Source organism: Euprymna scolopes, chromosome 11, assembly GCF_053919585.1.
Source record: "Euprymna scolopes isolate OS-2025 chromosome 11, ASM5391958v1, whole genome shotgun sequence".
Classification (NCBI taxonomy): Eukaryota; Metazoa; Mollusca; class Cephalopoda; order Sepiida; family Sepiolidae; genus Euprymna; species Euprymna scolopes.
In genome coordinates this window covers 145081239-145103474 of record NC_136492.1, presented here as the reverse complement: position 1 = coordinate 145103474, position 22236 = coordinate 145081239, and the positions used below count along the sequence as shown (strand labels likewise).

Genomic DNA, 22236 nt, shown 5'->3' with positions numbered 1-22236 from the left:
AACGATCTTGTGCTTTTCTGTTGTTGACACTTTCATAAAAACAATCTTCTATTTGCCTTTCGGTAATAGATCATAACTCTTTTTCGAATTCTGCGCAGAAGTAGGAATCATTGAGTAAACTTCATGAAAGCAAATATGGTGAAATTTTTTATCGTCTAAGATATACGAATGTTTTGTAAAAGACAAAAGTGACATATGAGTTCATTCATAATTTAGTGACAGGTGTAAAAACAAAATGAACTCATCTTTGCTGTTTTGTCTAACTCGATTATGACTCGAATTCTTTTTCCTTTAATGAAGTACGTCACCGAAATACAACACAATCTAACTCAACCGGATCCAAAGAGACCTCTACCTGGACTTCGGACTTTAATAAAAGTGTATTATCTGTTCTGTTTTTGGTCAGAGAAAAAGAAATCCTTTTAAACTGATTTGCTCTATAGTGCATTTAATATACGGCATAATCACGTTGATACATCGGTTCCCTTTAGATCACCAGAGTTAAGCAACGTTGAGCCTAGTTAGTACTAAATGGGTGACCATTTGAGAATTCCAGGTGCTGTATGTGGTCTTCACATGAATCTATATGCTTCTATTAGAGGAGATGAATACATTCACATTAAAGAGTGACATCATGTTTAATTTTTACCTCGTAGGAAAGTAAGCAAATAAGGCATTGGGGATTTTATCATTGGAGGAGTGTGATATAAAATCAGTGGTCCACGCACAGACTGCTGGTCACGTGTCTCCTTCCGATGCTAGTAGATGAGTTAAATCGAAAGAAACGGTCACGGTTTTGTTGCTTCATGTTTTAATTAAACTAAAATGTTTATTATGCATGCAAAATTGAAAACTGCAGAAAGACATTTATGTGCTTTACTGCACTTATGCACCATAAACGACAATACTCCGATCCACCAGACTAGCTACTAAATCCCATCTCTTCACTCTAGAGATCTGTAAAAGTCGGAAGGTAGCTTCTTTCCTCGGATAGCTTACCTTTGGAATTTCCTTCTCGCTTCCTTTGGAATTTCCTTCTCGCTTCCTGTCTCTCCAACAGTACAAATACGTGGAAATTTATATATAATGTGAACAAACATCTTGCTGTGCATATCCTGCACATGTTGCTTTCCTATAAATCTGATTTCTATCAAAGTAGCCCCTCACCCTTCATTAACAATGTGCCTTGTTTGGGGTGAGTAATTGTGAAAAAAGGTAGAGTATTTGCAGAAAAAAATATCCGTGAATAACAAATAAGCCAATAAATATGAATAGCATTTCTGTGGTCAAACACGCCAAGTCTCATACAATCACTAAACAATTTAATTGTGATCAAAATTGCACAAAATTGAATTGCAGAAATTATGCAATTATTTTATAGCATGGTTTTATTATCAGGTAGGTTTTATTAAATGATGGTCACACTCAAATGAAGTCAGGTAATTAGAACCTTGCGATAATCGTTCTACATTACACAAATGTACGAATAAAGTGCGACTCTCGGGCGATATGTAGCACGGTCCTAGTATAGGGCCATCTTGGTCGATGATAGTTTATTTAAGTATTCTCAAGAATTACGCTGACATTTACTATAAATTGGGTATATCAGTTATATATATATATATATATATATATATATATATATATATATATATATATATATAACTACTTCATTTACTCACATAAAATTAATATACGAAAGTATAAATTTATGCGTAAACGTATTTACTTCAAAAGTGCTCAATACGTAGGTAGAGCTAGTTAGTAATTTATATATATATATATATATATATATATATATATATAAACATGCATATTAAAATAGAAATGAAAGATTAAGAGAATAAAAGGGTCACCAGTTAGTAAGAGCTAACTAAAACATAAACAGTGTTTGTATATAAAAAGTTAAGGAAACGAAGTATTATAACAAAACATATTTATATTTACAAGTTTATAAACATATAAAGGTTATTTTCATTGCTACAAATAAGGTTTAGTAAAGAAAGCTAAGTAGATAGTCATAAATCAAAAAGTGTTAATATGTGTAAGTTAGTAATATACGTATGTGAGTATTTGGCATCGTGGCATCGTGTATATGTTTACTTTGTTCTGTTAGTGTGTGTATAGCGGTAAGTAGCAATTCATTCTTTTCTGTTCGTTTGACTCTCGCTAGTGTGTAGGAAGTGTACGGGAGATGAAGAAAGCTTGTATGTGAGTCATTAACGTGTGCCATTTCGCTTCCTCCACACAAAGACATACGAATGTTGAGCAGACGTTTCTGTGGTCCTGTTTAAGTTGCGGCCGATGTGTAAATTGTCTGTCTCTTTTGGCTATTTATTTCCTCACTTTATCAGAGTTACTAAGTTTGCGCCTGCTTATTCTTTTGACACAGACTTGTTACTTTGGGGAGGTTGAAATGACTTTCATTGATTGAAAATAACTTAAGTTAATATGTTCTTTTCTTGTGAAAACGTTCTTGCTTTGGGGAGTGAACAAAGAAGGCGAATCCAAAGAAAGAAATTAGCAATTAGAACCATTTGCTTTTTAATGTTCGTTTGAATCGCCTTCCTACAGATACACGATAATGAATTGTTTTCGAATTCTGTCTATTAAACTGTGTTTCAAGTGAGTTTAAAGTTTGGTATGACATTATTAATTTGGTTTTTTGGCTGGGACCAAGGTGCATTCTACTTAATTAATAGAAAATATAATTTTTATATTTTTAACAAATAAAAGATAGAAACTGTAGTATCTGTTTCGATACTAAACTTTGCATCTTTTTCTCTCATCGGTCAGAAAAGGAGACATCAATTTAAACTGAGGGCATTTTTTTTTCCAATCCATGGTGCTCCTTTCTGGAAAGCTGGGTGTTTTCTACATTTATATCCTACCTTGTGTCTAACACTGCCCTCGTGGAGAGACAAGCAATTAGGGAGATTACTAACAACTTTGCCGTTGTTTTATAATTGAATTATTTTACACTGCCTTAGATAAAAATGCAAGTGTCTCTTCCAATGAAGAAACTTAAAGGGAACGACGATTAAATCATTCTAACTGAACTGCTGTTTATTGTGCTTTTCAAATCAGATAAGTTTAATATAATTTGTGTCGATTTCAAGCTAACCGCCAGTAAAACTATTAAACTTGACATCAAATTCGAAACTTGAAAACTTGTTTGTCAGTTTATTGTGAGGAAGAACGTTCTATAAATTTGAAATATCGCAACATGTATACACGGTTGTTGCAGGATGATGACGCTGAAAATACAAGTGTGTAAACATTCGCAGGGCTGCATGTTTATTGGAGGGCATAGATGCATTCTACGGACGAGAAACTGTGATATGACTAACATTTAACTAAGATACGAAAAATCACCCAAGAAGTGGGCTGACCTTTGAAATAGTAACATAACTTTGGATATGAGGTTCCATACTTTGATTATGATCCACTTGAGTTGTTACAAAAGTAATGTGCATACCATGTAGTAGGCAGCATGGTATATCAGTTTTTATGTCCACGGCTGAAAATCTAGAGTGAACTCCCGGTATTCTCCAAGTGATTATATATATATATATATATATATATATATATATATATATACAGGGTGACCCAAAAAAAAAAACAGAGGACATTCAATTGTTTTTCTGAGCTTTTACAGTCAACGGAGAAAAAAAGGCCAAAGACCCTAATAATAATAATAATAATAGGGAAAACAACATGTTCCATCCAAAATTCGAAATGGAAACTACCTACCTTCGGACGTTTTGAACAATACCCATGGCTTATCTATAGGAGAGCACCTTATAAATAATCGTATTTGCGCTTCGAATTTTAGTGCAGATATTTTTTCCATCCTTAAATTTCTTCTATCGTACAACAATGTTACTTTGCATCAAATACCCGTGTTGTTTTTTTCTTATAAACCCACGTTGTCTTCAATTTGTAACGATGTTCTTCTCCCCCCCCCCACACACACACACCTTAACAATTCTATTATTTATTTATTTAAATGTAGCTGCGGTGTGCGCTACATCGGGCGAACGTCTCAAAGATTCTATAATATGGTAAAATAATATGTTCCATCCAAAATTCGAAATGGAAACTATCTACCTTCGGACGTTTTGAACAATACCCATGGCTTATCTATAGGAGAGCACCTTATAAATAATCGTATTTGCGCTTCGAATTTTAGTGCAGATATTTTTTCCATCCTTAGCAAGTCGCACTTTCTTTACCATCTCAAAATTCTAGAAACTATATATATTAAGACTCTGACACCTTCTCTTTGACAATAAATAGAGAATCTCTTAGGGCTTAATCTAGTTTCTATTTAATAATTTATCCCCCCTTTTTAAATACATATATTTTCCCCACCTCTACTTTTCATCTCTGATTCATTGTTCCCCCCTTTTCTTTTTAAAACGTAATTAAGCTCATTCATTTTTATTTTTTAATTTCACAATCTAAAATAAAGAATGTTTTCGAACAAGTTTAAATTTGGTCTTTACATAACCATAATATATATATATATATATATATATATATATATATATATATATATATATATATATATATATATATATATATATACTTCAGCAGGGAAGATGATTCACAGCGACAAATAAAACTTTGGGATTGTGCTCGATTAGAAGATGTGTTTGTGTTTTCATGAGAGGAACACAAGTTGTATATATATATCACTCCCACAGATGAAGATGCGCCACAAGGTCAGAAAGTGTGATTTTAAACCAGCGATCTAAAGGAAACCCACTTTGACCGGATAGAAAATTATCTTGACAGTTACGTTTGCCGACCCTAGTAAGGGTGTCTCAATCGATTAGCAATAAACTAATCCTTTCTTTAAGAACGAGAAGTCAAAGTCTGAGAAGGTAGACTTCTTTGAACTATTCAGAACCATGAAAGAAAAATGCGTACCATTGTAACGCTTTTCAAAATAAAACATTGTCACTTTTGTTGTTTGAAACTGGATTTGTAAGTTTTGTTTGGGAGGAAGTTTTCTTCTGGCGTAGTAGTGGCAAATACATTGAAACTGCGCCGAATTCAGACGAAGATAACAATAAATGCAAACTGTAATTAATACGAGTAAGGATATTTTGCAATATAAATAATGAACGGTATAATCACGTTAACACGCCAGTTTTCGTTAGATCACCGCCGTTAAGCAACATTGAGTCTAGACAAGATCAGATGGGTGACGATTTAGGAATACCGGTCGCTAAATGTAGCAGGACGTCGACATCTCGCTGCAAGAACTGCATAAATCTGACATCATCATTTCCCCTAACTGGGTTGTACATGTAACTGGGAACGCTTGTGAATTTGATATTCCCATGAAACTTTCACTTTCGAGGGAAGCACGTTCGAGCAACCTAGAGTGAGTGTCGGTGGCAAAGAAAATATAAATAGATCTGTATAGAACTTTTCTTTTGTACGAGGATGTTTGGTGTTATCGGACTTACCTATCGCTTAATTGTACTTCGAAAACTAATAACTCAGTTCTGTAAAATCATTCATAGGAAGCATTCACAAATATATAGGAGATATTAATCAGTCTGCTGCAAAGAAAACCGTTTCCCTCAATTGGGCTACGAAAATTTATCTCACCTGCCAGTATCTTTACAAGTGCTTCCATGGAATATTTTTGACGAATTTCTGATAATATTTTATTGATTTCTGCACTAGAGTCTGTGTCACAATCTAACGTTTCGGAAATGTTCGTATCTGCGAGTTTTTGTAAACCACGTGTATTTATTTATTTATTTATTTTTGAGTCTCAAGCAGTGAATGAAATATTACTTAAGTTAATGAATTTATCCGTATTGTTAAGTAAGAATATTGATCCATCATATAATTCGTTGATCTTTTTTCGGAAGGTTTCTCGTTCAGAAAAAAGCTCAATTCAATTGATTAATGTGCCTATCTAAAAGAATAAGATACATTCATTACTTTAAGTAAAACACATACACACACATACATACACACACATGCACACACACATTCTCACACACACACACATACATACACCCCCCCACGCACATTATATATATATATATAGTAAGTTATAACATATATATATGGCGATTAAGCTACACTGAATATTCCGCATTTCATCCACTCTAGGACTCTTCAGGCTTATGCGCGAATTTTGTGGTTGTCTGTCGTTTTTATATACGCACCTTCTATTGAGATTTTAGTTAGCCAATCAGCTTTTTAGTATCCACCGTGCCCTTCCTATCAGCCAATGAACATGCAGTTACCGGACAAAGGCCTATTTGACCTCTGGTTAACTTGTTCCTCATGGTCGGGTCACCGGCGACTAAACTTGTTCCCCACCAGACTTGTTTGGTGAAGAGGGTGGCTAGTCTCCCTGAAGGATTAAAAACAAGACCTTCCAAAGGGGGTGACCCTTTTTCGGGGTCAACAGCCAACTAGCACCGTGTGTGTTTGTGTGTATGTATGTGTGTGCTGGGGTGGAGAGGGCTCCCGTAAGCCGTGGTGAAGGCAACCTTTCTAGAAGAAGCAAATCTCTGATTTAAAAAACCATAAAGCGGGAGGCCAGTACCCGTATTAAGCTGATCTGCAGTTTAACTTGTTGCTGGCTATCTTGCTCTTGTTTGTCGCTAGATCTCAACATTTTGAACCGAGAGAGAGAGAGACTTAGATATCGTACAAAGCTAAGACTCTGTAAAATCATCTGTGTATAGATACTCCCGCGGGGGGGGGGGTCTATTAAAATGGTCCTGTGGTGATGGAAGTCATTTTTGGGCTTATGGACGTTAAGTCTCTGAGGGAGTTGCACTCGTCTGACAAGATGTTGCAATCATCATAATTATCATGTATGTATGTATGTATTAGTCATATGGCGATTCCATTATTTCTAAGAAAGAAGCTTTGTTTATGGAATATACATTTAGGTTTAGGCACAGATAAAGAGTGGGGGAAATTATTGATAGTGGTTTCAGCTAGACGAGTGTTTTTCGTGAAAGTTTGGTGATGAGGGACCATAGATTAGAGCTCAAGCGACCACTTGCCATGAAAATAACGATAAAGCAGAGAAAGCCTCGCAACGTCTCTTCTGTGTGAGAGAGGTTGCAAGGAAGAGGAAAAAGCATCCCTCACTAAGCTACAAAGTCTATTTTGAACCATGTCAAGGCAGGATAAGCTTCTTCCCAGATGTGGCAACAGCACTCCATCCTTGGACGTACTTGGCTCTTAAGCATGTTGTTTTGGTGGAACGAACTATATTCGACATCACACACACGTTGTCTGTCAGTAATGTTAAGCACTGAGCTACCGTCATCTCCCATACGTGTGTGAAAAGAAAAACTGAATAAAATTATTTAAATGTTTCACAATTGTAAAAAAAAAAAACACAAGATTCTCACTTGCAGGGACGTGCAGAAGGGTGTGCTAGGGGTGCTCAAGAGCCTACTCCTTTAACATTCTCTTTTAAAAGTACCTTTTTCAGGCGAATGTATTATAGGTCTGTGCTCCACCATTCTCTGCACGTCATTGCTCACTGGATTTTTTTTTTTCGTAGCTGTGTGTGTGTGATTGTTATTGTGTGTGTGCGTGTGTGCGATGAATAATATTTCCAGAGACTAATAGAAAAAAATATTAGTTTCATGTTAAGCCAATAATTGTGAGAGTGGCCGGGTACGTCAGATGAAACGGCTGTTTAGTCTTATCCGCCTTATTCGCAATTAATTAAATCGAAAATGTTTCCAAGTACAAAGATAAACAAGGGAAATCTCCTTTGGGAAGACCAACCAGGAAATATTCTGTTATCGAAAAATAAAACTGACAGAAAAATAAATGAAAGATAAAAAAAAAATGTGAAGAAAAAAACCCATTGATCTTTTGGTTGCATTTTGATCGCCAACGTCATCGTCTTTCGTTCAAAGGAATTGAGAATCTTGCCTCGCCTTTAGCAAATGTAAAGTGCATGAAAACTCGTATTTTATTTGTGTTTATTTTTTACAGCTTTTTGCTTATAAAGATGAAATGGTGTCAGACTTTTGAGTCCCAAAGTGATAGATTTGAATTTATTAAATGTATTCAAATTTGAATGTTTTTCAATGCAACTCATAAAACTAGCAAATAAAAATAATTTATAAAAGAAACAGATCACTATGATCGCGTGATATATAAAAATGCTCTATTTACTTAGTAGTTGAGTTGGACCCGTGTAAGAATTTACATCAACACGCGTTGACTTCTGGTATTATAACTACACTATGTGTGTTTCATAAAAAGTAGGTGCCACGTCAAGATTCATAGCCAATTTTCTGCCATTTTGAATTAGAGCTGGCCGATATTTGATTGGGACAGCACTTACTGTAATGCCAATAATTTCTCTCTGTATTGACCAATTTCTGTAAACCTGATATTATGCTATAGAGCTATGATTACTCTATCAGGAAAATATATCTAATATATAAAACTCTCTCGTCCGATTTTTTCAGTTTGTCAAACATACAAATTACTTGTACAAATTAATATTTGATTTTGACTAGCCAATTTTTCGTTTATTTTAATTGGACCATATATTTTATTTAATAAAAATGTATTTAGTTTAAGTTTTTCACTTAAATAATAATAATTCCGACTCGGAACTTTATCAACATGGAACAATTTTCTGCCAAACACCCACACAGAGTTTCGGTTGTTTACGTTTTGATAAAAATTGCTCTCTATTCATGGCAGTTTTTATATAAACAATTGCACATTTTTACAATACATATTAAGAAATTCATTAGTTTAACTTATTTCTATAGCACAGTAGTGGCTATAATAGAGTTCTTTGTTAAATTGTTTTATACTGGCATACAAACAATTAGATGGATGATATTTTGATCGAATTCATAGATTTATTCATAATAAACGTTTTCTTATATTTCTAACTACTGTTATCCAGAACGTTTGTAACGTGCCTACATTTAAAACATATACATACAACAATACCTTTAAAACTTATGCATGCAATAATATCTTTAAAACCTATGCATACAATGATATCTTTAAAGCATATGCATACAATAATATCTTTAAAGCATATGCATACAACAATACCTTTAAAGCACATACATAAAATAATATCTATAAAACATGTACATACAATAATATCTATAAAACATGTACATACAATAATATCTATAGAACATGTACATACAATAATATCTATAAAACATGTACATACAATAATATCTATAAAACATGTACATACAATAATATCTATAAAACATGTACATACAATAATATCTATAAAACATGTACATACAATAATATCTATAAAACATGTACATACAATAATATCTATAAAACATGTACATACAATAATATCTATAAAACATGTACATACAATAATACCTTTAAAACATAGACATAAAATAATTTTTTTTATTATTACATTTTCACCCCAAACAAGGCACATTGCCACTTTGTTGTAGGGGGCTACTATCAGGGACATAGGCATCAGGGATACTGTGTATGGAGATGGGCAGCAAGCTGTCGGTTCACGTTACACTTGAACTTCTGCATGGCAGTACAGTTGGGGAAGCAGGGACCCAGAAGAGAATTCCAAAGTCTAGCTGTCCTGGGGAAGAAACTATTGGAGTAGAAGGCTCTCTTACATCTAGGGGTCTCTACTGTGTAGCGGTGGGATTTAGCTGCTTGTCGGGTTTGTCGGGGGTATTTACGTCGAGGGGCACAAGTGCTTGCCGTTCGTCAGAGCATTCACCGTTAAAGTACTTGTAGAACAGGCAAAGGGATGCAACGTTTCGTTGATGGGAGTGAGGCTGAAGTTTAAATGACAGTTCAGGACCTATCAGATTGGCGACTCTATTTTGAACCTTATCTAGGAGCGAGAGACTAGTGGCAGACGCACCAGCCCAAATATGACAACAATACTCCACACATGGGCGAATGGTGGCCTTATAGAGGTATAGGATACTTTCGGGCGCCAATATCTTTCTAGCACGGTAGAGAGAACCCACCTTCTTCGCAGCGGTCCTGGCGATACTCTCAATGTAATTGTTCCAACTCATGTTTCCTGTGAGCGTTAGGCCGAGGAGTGTAAAAAATGTACTTTCAGATAAAGAGTCTTTGCCCATTGCTATTAATATCTATAAAACATGGACATACAATAATATCTTTAAAGCATATACATAGAACAATATCTTTAAAACATATACATAAAATAATATCTACAAAACATATACATACAATAATATCTTCAAAACATATGCATACAATAATATCTTTGAAACATAGAGAAATGGTATTTTGTCATTTATGTTTGGTTCATAGATGAATTTGAGGGCGGTGTGTGTTTCTAGGTTTAGTTTGAGTTCTTAATGGCTTCTGCTGATTCAACTGCAATGAATATGTCGTCAACATATTGGGCATAGATAGTAGGTTTCCTTTTTTGATCTGAGAAGATTTTATTTTTGAGGTGGGTCGCATACTGTTCTGCGAATGCTGAGTCTAGAGGTGACCCCATTGAGACGTCACCTATTTAAATTTATGTTTTTCCATTAGGATCAGTGAACAGAATTCTGTAGTGCATTTTAATAGTAACTTTTCAAGGGTTTGTAGTTTTATAGCTAGAGGAGGTATTGCATTATGGTTGTATACGTGATTAATGATTATTTTAATTGTGTCGTTTATAGGAACGTTAATAAAGAGGTTTTCTGCGTCAAAGGGTGCGGGTATGCATTTGGGTGTTTAATGTTATATACTGGGGTGGGGATTTGAGAGATTATGGGTCTTAGGGGGTATCCGGTCTTGTGAGTTTCAGTTTTTTCCGGGTATGCATTTGGGGGGGGGGGTGTTTAATTTTAAAAGGTCGATGAAGTCAGTGGTAGATTTTACTAGGTATGTAAGGTTGGATACTGTTATTGATTGTTTAAGCGATGTTATATACTGGGGTGGGGATTTGAGAGATTATGGATCTTAGAGGGTATCCGGTCTTGTGAGTTTTAATTTTTTCCGTATATGTAACCGGGTTTTTAGTCTCCTATTATTTTATCAAATTTTATTGTTTCAATTTCAGCGATGTTTGCTGTTATAATTTTGTTAATTTGTTTTTGGTTTTTTTTTTAGTTTTTCTGTAGGATTTTTGTGAGTGGTTTAAATTTTGTTTTATCGCAGAGAATGTTGTTGATTTTCGTGTTGTAGTCGGTTTTATTTAAGATTGTGTACATATTGAATTTGTTACAGTGATGTCGGTATTGTTGCAGAGTTCTTTTCCTGCTTCTTTTAGTTTTGGGATTAGTAGGGGATTAAGTTATCTGCGTTTGTGTTGATTTTTATATACTTCATCTTTTAAAAGATCTTTGAGGTTGGAGTGTGTAAAGATTTTTTTAGGTCTTGTATTTGTTGGTAGAATATTTCGATTTCGCATTGTTTAACGTTTTATTCGTAATTTTTATAGATGTGGCAGTTGGGGCCAAGGTTAAAGAATTGTATTTGTTGTTCGCTAAAGGAGGTGTTGGATAGGTTTAAGTATTTTTCTTTAGTGTTGGGACGGTTGTATAGTCGGTTCATTTTTTGTTGTAGTTTTATTTTGTGTTGGATTCGGCCGTGGTTGGAGCATTCGGAGATTGTGTTGAAGATAGTTTGGAACTGAGTTGCAGTTGTTTTTTTAATGGAAAAGATATCCAGAAAGATCGGAAAAAAGAATAACTTGGTCGTGTTCAATCAGACGTGCTTGAATACTGACTTGCTGACAATATATATATATATATATATATATATATTGTTACGAGTTTGAGTCTTATCAAATGTTTAGCCATGCTGACGATGGGTGATACCCAGAAACACGCGTGTACATATCTTTTATGTGTGTAAAAATATTTAATGGATATTTGAACAAAAATATTCAAATGTTTAATAAATAAAGAAAATTAATAATAATGACAAAAAATACGTCCCAAATAGGGATGACTAAGACATAAACAAAAGGCAGGTAACTCTCTAACAAGCGCCAAGAACGCGTATAAAAATACCATAGAATCGTTAATAAAATTAAATCAATCAACAAGTATATATATATATATATATATATATATATATATATATATATATATATATATATATATAAACATATTTCGTAAACAGCAGGGATAATTCGTGTTTGTTTCTCTTGCGACCCATTTTTTCTATTTGGCAGGCCAATGTGCGACCATTCTGTTCGAGTGTAAAAAGAAATTTGTCATAGCTACGAACGTTTTCTCTCAGTTTCCATGATTCGTCTTCAGGCGAGTGATGAATTTTAAAAAAATGTGTTGAGTGAATATATTGAAAAAGTTGATTAAAATCATTTAAAATCGTTAAAAGTACTTCAGCATGCTCTCCCCTTATATTGAGCCTGATTGATGCTTGGTTTGTTCATGCGAATGAGTAGGGCTTCCATGATTGGTAAGCGCAGGTAACAATGTGAGACGGTTATAATGGCGGTGTTTTTTTATTAATATGTTTAAAATTTATTTTGGGAGGTCTCATGTGCTACTAGGTGTTGGTAAATAGAGCTGTTAGAAGAGGACAGGTGACATGTAAGTAGTTCTAGTTCAAGCCGATGTATGAGTTGAAGCATTGAACCGCCAAATGAAAAAAACGGATCGCAAGAGAAACAAACAGGAATTATCCCTGCTGTTCACAAAATATGCATAAGAGAAAAATGCTGCCTAAATATACTAATATTCAACGGATAATTCGAATGTAAAATGTTTATAGGAAATATCCGGCGCAATCTTGGTTGATGGTTAAGGTTGAGCCTTGATAAAGCATGAATCGGAAGAGAAGCCAGATTCAACAAAATTATTGTGATATTGAAGTTGAATCAACCTGTTCCGCCTATCAATACACACACACACACACACACACACACACACACATATACATATATATATATATATATATATATATATATATATATATATATATATATATGCACACATTTCATTAAATAGCACAGACAACTCTTGCTTGTTTTTCTTATAATCCTCCTTTTCTCTTTGTCGGACCATTTTGCGGACGTTTTTTTTTTTTTTTTTCGAGTGATAAAAGAAATTTCCCATAATCGTGAACGTTTTCGACCTCCATTAGCCATCCTCAGGCGAGTAGTAAAAAATAAAAAATAAAAAATTAAATTGAAAAATAAAAATAGCGAGATGAAATGAAAAGACGATTAAAAGGCGATTAAAATCGCTTAAAATCACTAAAATACTTAAAAGCACTTGAGCATGCCCTCCGTTTCATTTTAAGTCTGGTTAATCGTTGGTTTATTAATGTGGATTAACAAAGAGATTGGGAGGCGCACCTCGCGATATGAGATAGTTAAAATGGCCGTGTTTTTTTATTAATATGTCTCTAAATTCAGTTTTAGGGGTGTGGTGTGATATGAGGTGCTGATAGATTGAACTATTCGGGAAGATAGGTGACATGTTAAACGACGGGATATATATATATATATATATATATATATATATATATATATATATATATATATATATATAGTTTCAACAACATTATGTACCGGCAAATTGATGGGATATCTATGGGTAGCCCTCTTGGTCCTTCGCTAGCCAACATTTTCGTTGGATTTTTGGAAAACGAATTATTTTCCAAAATTACTAAGCCAACATTATATACACGCTACGTTGATGACACTTTTGCATGCTTTCCCTCACGGAGTGAAGCTGAACAGTTTTTTCGTCTTCTTTGCAACTTGCATCCATCGTTACAATTTACTATGGAGGTTAAAACCAACACAAAGTCAAGTATCTCGATTCCTTTGTGTTCTTAAACCAAAGAAAATGGTTGATTGTTGAATTGAGCCCCCGTTGTATCAAAGTACCTGCAGAATGTCTTCTTGGTTCCTCCTCTTCTCTTCTCTCTCCAATAATCGAGCACAGCATATAATAACAAGGGCGGATATCTTTTTATTTATTTTCGGTGTCCGAACCGCACGTGGTCTATCCAGGTAAGTCACGCATTTCTCCACAGAGGTCGAAGACTGTGGCTCTCCCATTCCTCGATGTTCGTGTTTCTAAAGTTGGTTCTACGTTTGAGACCTCTGTATACAGAAAACCTACATTTACAGGGCTCTATCTTAATTGGTTGTCCTTTGCCCCTCAGTCTAGAAAAATAAACCTCATTAGCGCTCTTACACATTTGTTCACCAAACCGTCTTGATACGGAACTTGGTGAAATCACAAATATTTTTCTTAGCAATGGATATCCCATAAATATAATAAAAACTACTATTGAACGTAAAATTGCTACATTTAATAGTGTTAAACGTATTGGTCCATCACGTTGTCCCATTTATTTAAAATTACCATGGTTAGGTCCTGTTGTCCTTCATATTGTTAAAAGGATTTTTTCTGCTACTCAACGTTGTTTTCCAGCTACTATGCTTAGAGTAGTTTACACAACTCGAACCTTTTTCTCTTCTTTTCGCAAAGATGTTTTGCCAACCATTCAAAAGAATTCTGTTGTTTATAAATTTGTTTGTCAGTGTGGAGCTGACTACGTTGGCAAAACATCCCAAAGATTGGAAATGAGAATATCCCAACATATCCCTCGGGATATTCGACTACACCAGGTTTCGAGAACATCCGGGCACTCCCAAGCTCATGAGTCCGCCATCGGTAATCACCTGATTAGTATAAATAGGTGTTCTGATCAATATTCCGATGGGTGGTTTTCTGTTTTATACAGTGCTAGGTCGAACTATCATCTCAATATCATTGAGGCGTTAGTCATTAATAACTCTCGACCTAGCCTGTGTAGACAAAAGATTTTGAAACATCAGTTGGAAATATTTATTTATTTAAAACCACCTGAACAGTGAGATTTTTTTTTTCACTGGTCTTCCAACTGAAACCAAATTCCCTTCTTTCCTCATTCGTTTCTTAGTTTTTAATTCATCATTCTGACGTTTCCTCTTAGAGGGTCAGACGATAAGGCCTTAAGGAAATTTTAATAATTTCACCTGCCCGTTTTTTTTTTTTTTTGTTTTCTTTGGTAATTAAATTAAATTATGTTTCCTCTGAAATTTCTCCTTCCATATTGCTGTACCAAGAATTTACTTACATATATATATATATATATATATATATATATATATATATATATATATATATATATATATATATATAATACTACTACTAAGATATATCTTCAGATTATAATAAATTTGTCATTTATGAAGAAATAATTTGTTGAAATTTTATTATCTCCCTTGCCGGTGTAATGTAAACTATTTCCCTATAAAAACTATTCCTTTTCATCTATAAGAGAAGAAAAACTATTTTAAGATCGGATTTTTTCGATTTTCAATATTTATCGGGTGAATTTCCGTACAAAACATATCTAATAGCACTGCCAGATATATAAATTTGCTTTGTGTGAAATTTACGAAAACATAGGCTCAGCCGTTTCGGAACCTATGGAGAAGGAACTTAAGCACAAATTGACTTTTATATAATAGTAGAGATAAAGATTTGTTGTGTACCTATCGAATGTTGGTAAGTCAGCAGTTGGTGGCGGCCATTTTGGACGACGAGGGGTATTGCGAGGAACCACACCAACAATTAATATATTTGAGGTACAGATATTACGTTTTAGAGAAGGAAGAAATTATACACGGACAGGAATATTAAAACGGAAAAAATGAAACATTATAGGAATAGAAAGAACACCAGTTAGCAATTGTTAACTCAAAACATAAACGGAGTTGTGTAAATAAAAATTTGAGAAAAACGAAATTTTATAAGAAAACATTTTTACATTCCATTTTTATAAGAATAAAAGTATTTTCAATTAGCAAATGTTCTTTCATGCCAATACGTGTTTCGTAAAGAAAGTTGAATTGTCAAAATAGCGAACTGTTCATTATGTGAAGTTTTATATAGTAGGTTATGAAGTTATGAAAATATATATGGAAATGTAAGCTACACGGAATATTCTGAGTTTCCTCCTCGTGAGAATTCGTCAGACATGCGAAAAGTTGTGGTCATCACGCATTTTTATATAAACTCATGGAATAGAATTTTCTAGTTAGCCAATCTAAGAAAAGTCAATACCATGAGTTTATATAAAAATGCGCGATGACAACAACTTTTCGCATACGTCTGACGAATTCTCACAAGCATGAAACGCGGAATATTCTATGTAGCTTAAATTGCGATGTACTGTTGAAGTAAACACTGAAAATATACGCATGAAATTCTATTTTCTTATATTAATTTATGTGATTAAATGAAATAGCCATATATATATATATATATATATATATATATATATATATATATATATATATATATATATATAGTAAGTTATAAAATATATATGGCGATTAAGCTACACTGAATATTCCGCGTTTCATCCACTCTAGGACTCTTCAGGCTTATGCGCGAATTTTGTGGTTGTCTGTCGTTTTTATATACGCACCCTCTATTGAGATTTTAGTTAGCCAATCAGCTTTCTAGTATCTACCGCGCCCTTCCTATCAGCCAATGAATATGAAGAGTTCTAGAGTGGATGAAATGCCGAATATTCAGTGTAGTTTAATCGCCATATATATTTTACAACTTACTAACTAGCTCTACCTACGTATTGAGCACTTTTTAAGTAAATACTTAAAGTTTACGTATTGAGCACTTTTGAAGTAAATACTTAAAGTTTACGCATAAATTTATAGGTTCGTATATTAATTGATGTGAGTAAATGAAGTAGATATATATATTAAAAGAGTATTAAACAAATGCAGTTACATACGTTACAAGTTTATTATATGCAATATGTAATTGTAACAAACATTATTTTATATAAAAAAAAACTTATTTAAGCCATAGATTTTCAAATAAATACGTCTTATCATCAGAAGGAGAAAACTAATAAAATAAGTATGTGTAAATATGTATTTCTGTTAAGAAGAAACTTAACTCTGCTTCTAGGAACATGAAAATAAATCTATTCGTTCAAACTTCTATAACAATGAAAACCTTTTAAAATTATAGTACTGTGTTTATTCTTGCACAATATTAATCCTCTACGCCTATAAACACTTGTTGCAGTAAAAAGAAATTCCACTCGCTTTTCAGAGACACGTAATAGAAAATGTATTTTTTTCAAAGGTGGAACAATTTCAGTCACTAGTGCATTACTGTCATGGAACAATATCAGCCCTCATCTCAAAAATTGATAATAAATTTTTTTTTTTTTTTATTTAGAAGATCTCACAACAAGGGGAGACAATTCAATTTAAGAACAGGGGAAAACAATTGGAGTAGATCGTATGTGAAAATATCAACAATACGATGACACAAAATAAAATATAAATCATTTGAATATTTATTAAATTAAAATAAAATTAAGAAAATTCTAATACAAAATATTTTTTGTTTTTTCAAAAAAAATAAATTTTCGTAAAAAATTCAAAATTCTGAAAAGAATGAATGCTGTCATTATATGATTTTTTTTTAAGAGAATATTCTTAATTATATTTTAATTCAATAAAATGTTCAGATAATTAAGGTTTTATTTTGTGTTATAGTATTGTCATTAACATTTCGACACAACTGACTTGAATCATAGGTAAACTACGTAGTGAGGGCGGGGCCTTTCACAGGAATCACAAAAAAAAAGTATATATACATAATGCTAATTATGCATAAAACAAAATATAGGAGCGTTATTATAGGCGTGTGATATCAACGCATATTTACTTGCATGCTTAGAGTACAGGTAGAATTCAATAGAGAAATCATCCAGAAACATATATATATATAGATATGCAGTGGCATGTTACTATGCTTAGAGTTCCTATCCTGTCGCTCCAAATGTGTTCCAAATGTCGCTATAGCATTGACAATTCCGATTACTGTTGCGTCGTGGAAAGAAGTATTTCCAAATTGAAATGAATGAAAAAAAAACTTTTTAACTATTTGAGAACGACAATGACGAAAGAACACCTGAACAGTCTGGCAATGATATTTCGAACGAGATCTCGTCTAATCTCTGAATTATTCACAATTTATTCGAGACTTTGCTGCCATCGAAGCATGAAAAGTTGAGTTTTGTTGAAGGTTTATGACATCTGCTTGAATATGTTTGCATAAATTTTATTTGTTGATTAAGATAAATACAGGTAGTTTTTAATATCTTTTTCCTTTCGGTATTTATTTCTTATCTCATTTGGGGCCACCAAATTCACTTCGCCTAGGGCCTCCAATTACTTAAACCGGCCTTTATTTTGTATACGGTCTTCGATCTATTTTGAAATTGAATTATCTCCCCCTGTTCTGAGTTCTACAAAATGAAAAAAAAAAAGTTGTTCCATGAAAGTAATAAAGTGCTGAATTTCATTTTTTTGTTTTGGTTGTTGTATTTCTTTGAAATTTCCATCGCCGAAATGTTGCATCCCTGTACTTGTTTATTACTAGTGATTAATGCTATGGACTTAAACGAACTCGTAACGCTGGTGCTCTTTTAGGCTTAAATATTCCTGACTAACCTGACAAGTAGAAAAATCCCACCCCTTCATTCGATGGTTCGTAAATATCAGAAAGCCTTTCTACTTTGAAAGTTTCCTTTCCTCGAATTGCTAGACTTTGGAATTCCCTCCCTGAATCCCACTTCCCTGATTATACTAACATGCAGAAATATAAGTATAATGTGAACAAACATCTCGCGACTCAACTCCCTACTTCGAATGTTCCAGTAGACATGGTCCCTAATTAACAGTAGCCATTTACGTCTCAGTGTCAATTTGCTTTGCTTGTGGTGAAGAAAATCCTTGCAAAAAAATAATAATAATGAATAAAAAATAAATATAGTGTCCCTATTTATTTGCTTCCCCATAAGGTCGATTTTTAATATGAAAAATAAATCAACTCACCAAAAAAGGACATTGTGGGTTGAGATAAAATAGAAATTGCTTCGGTAAAGAAGGATTTCCTCTTCGCTGACCGAAGGCAGAAAAAGAGAATTATAGTACAAGAATAGATACTACAGTTTGCTCCCAGTCGAAAGACAATAATAAAATACAGTCGTCAATAATTTATCAGCTTTTTGTATAAGCTTTAAAGGTTTAAAGTTACTTGAAGAAGAAATAAATAAATTAAACATTTAGCGATATCTACTTCATTTTAATTGTATTTATACGCATTAAAATTTTAATTGGTTTTTGATTTAATGGTGGAAAAGCTAAATGTGATTTATACAACTAAGTTTATACGTCAGTCACTCTTTCCCCCCCCCTCTCTCTCTCTCTCTCTCTCTCTCTCTCTCTCTCTCTCTCTCTCTCTCTCTCTCTCTCTTTAAGCAAGTTACGTCATGGAATTTTGCGTGAGACTTAAAATTAGACTTTTTAATACTAGTTTCATTTACCTGGCGTTGACCAGGAGTGTTTCAATTTTCGTTTTTGTTTCGTCTTTTCTTTTTTACTATGTAGTTTTTTTTTTCTTTTTTGATGGGGTTCGCAAGTTAAATTTAATTTATTACGTCATCGTTTTGTCATTAAATTGTCAATTGAATCGAACTAATATTAACTTATTTTGTAATTAAGATAATCCATAATTAATTAATCTTTATTTGTAAAAATTATGAATTTATTTAATGTAAAAAAATTGATACAACTTTCAATCTTTAAATATATGAAAGGACTTTTTATTTGACAGCTTAAATGCTTTCAAATTCTTTTAAATTTTGAAGGATCTAACGACAAAGCAATCACTCTTTTTTTATATTATTAAACTATTAACAAAGAAAATACATAGCTGACTTGTTTATCAATAAACCGACATGCATTCTGGTTGATTTGATTCTATAACTAATTATGTTTGTGCAAATAGATTTTTGGCGGACCTGAACGAGAGTGACTGCCCACCCTAAAATGCGTGTTTTCACCTTTTTTTAAAGTATTTATTAATATGACGATTATTATAGATTACAGATTTGCTAATCATATTAGCAGAAAAAAAATTGACAAACGTAAATAAATAAAGTTAATGACTTGGTTCACTTTCTCGTTATCACGTGACACGTTGGTAAAGAAATGGACAGTAAGTCAGGTAGCAATGAAGTAGAACGTTATAACGGCAAAGTGAACCCCCTTAAGTCATAATTTTTTTTTTTTTCAAACTTTTTTTCTGCTAATATGATATTTAAGTCTGTTATTTATGATAATCGTGTGAAAAAAGTAAAAGGTGCAAAACACGCATTTTTAATGAGGTGAGCGTGAGCACTCTTGTACAGGTCCGCCAGATTTTTTATTTGTTTTTATTTATTTATTTCCATTATCTCATTTTTTTTTTTCAATACGTATTCAATTAATTAAAAAAATAATCTGATACAATGTGTAATCAACAAAGTTACGTTGACTTATATATATATATAGAGAGAGAGACATACGAGAAGTGAAGTGGTCAAACAATTTTAGCACTTTTTGTAGAAAAAGTTCGAACGAAAATTAAAAAAATTAAAAAGAAGAAATTTCACATAAGAAACTATGCGTCCTTTCATTCTTCCTATAAAAAAGAAAACATTTGTAATATTAAAAATAAAAACTGTGATTTTCCATGTTGTCCATATTGAGCACTAACACTTCTCCGTTTGCTGCGAGGTAAATTAAATGTGTTAAAAATAGATCGAAAGGAAACAGAAGAAAGAAGGAAGAATTTAGTGAAAAAAAACGAAAGGGTGGGTTTCTCCATATTTTTGCGCCTTGTAGCAGCAGTCGAAGAACAGTCAAGTCTGCTGATTCTTCTTCCCCTTGTCTCTCTCTCTCTCTCTCTCTCTCTCTCTCTCTCTCTCTCTCTCTCTCTCTCTCTTTCTCTCTCCATCTCTCCCTTCTCCACGCTCCTCTTTCCCCCCCCTACTACTCTCTACTCTTGCATTTCTAAGTTCAAAGCTGTTAAGAAGGAACGACGCCAACTTTTTACGTGATTCTTAAAGCAAACCAGTTGCTTTTCTCCTCTTTTTCATAGTTCGTCTTCAACTTTCATTTCTCTGATTTTTACCTGAGAACTTCATGATCATTTTCGTATCGCGACGCACAATTTGTGGAGATTTTAATTTAATTCATTTCGTTTTAATTATTTGCCAAAAAGAAAAGAATATTGAGAGGGGAGGAAGGGTGGGGTTTATTTTTTGTTTTGTTTTTATATACATATTCTTTTTATTCTATTTCTTTTTTTTTTTTTTTTTTTTTGCAAATTTTTATTTGAGTAATAAATGATATCTGTGTAAGAATTCATTTTGTAAATATTTTTCCACACCATAAAAACCAACAAACAAGGATACAAATCTGCCATGTCTTCGCATTTTTTATGATTAAACCAAAACTGTTTTGTTGTTGTTGTTGTTTTGGGGGAGGGAAGAGGTCTGATCTAAAACAATTATTGTGACAATATGGTGTCGATAATTATCTAGTTTTGTGAACAGTTTTAAAGTTAACATGTCTTATTAAAAAGTTTGAGTGGAGGTTAAGCTTAAAGTGTAGTAGCTGTTTTGATATTACACTTCATATTTTTTGTTCTTTATCTGTTAGAAAAAATCCTTCCAGACTGACTGAGGTAAATTTTCCCCCCCTAATCCAAAGTTTCGAGTTACCCCAATATTAAAAAGCGATATTTTCTCTGTGTCTGCTCTCGTGGGGAGAAGTAAATAGGGGCGATTCGATTCGTATTGGACGTAAAAGTACTTTAAATAATACTAAAAAAAATTGGAAAGAAAGTCATATTTTTGCGTAAGACGAATTGATATGAAGTTTTTGTTTAATATTTTGGGCACTCGCTATTCCTTACCCTGTAAAAACAACAAACCAAAAACCGTAAAACAGCTGGCAACAGTTGTTGCGATGGTCACCGTAGTCGTCGTGAAAGAAGAGAGGTGAAATTCTTTGTCTAAGTGAAAGCACACCAAAAGTAGGAATCGTCTGCGAGCGCCATATTGGAATCGGTAAAACGGCATCAGAAGAAGAATAAAAAGAAAAAAGGAGGAATACAATCTCTCACTCTTTTGAAAAAGAAAGAGAGAGGAGAATATAGGGAGGGGGGAGAGAGAGAGAAATGGTAATGTTGTTATTCGATGACAGGGGTGATAGGACCTACAGGTGCGTGTCGTCGAGGTTCGAAGTGTTTTCTTTTTGTATGTTTGTTATCATCATCATCATCCCTCTCTGGATCTATTTGCTCTCTCTCTCTC

General features: G+C 33.4%; 1 pseudogene; it reads left to right on the top strand.

Moving 5' to 3' along the window:
- Positions 1–451: 451 nt before the first annotated feature.
- Positions 452–568, top strand: LOC145288515 (5S ribosomal RNA; annotated as a pseudogene).
- The last annotated feature ends 21668 nt before the right edge of the window (positions 569–22236 follow it).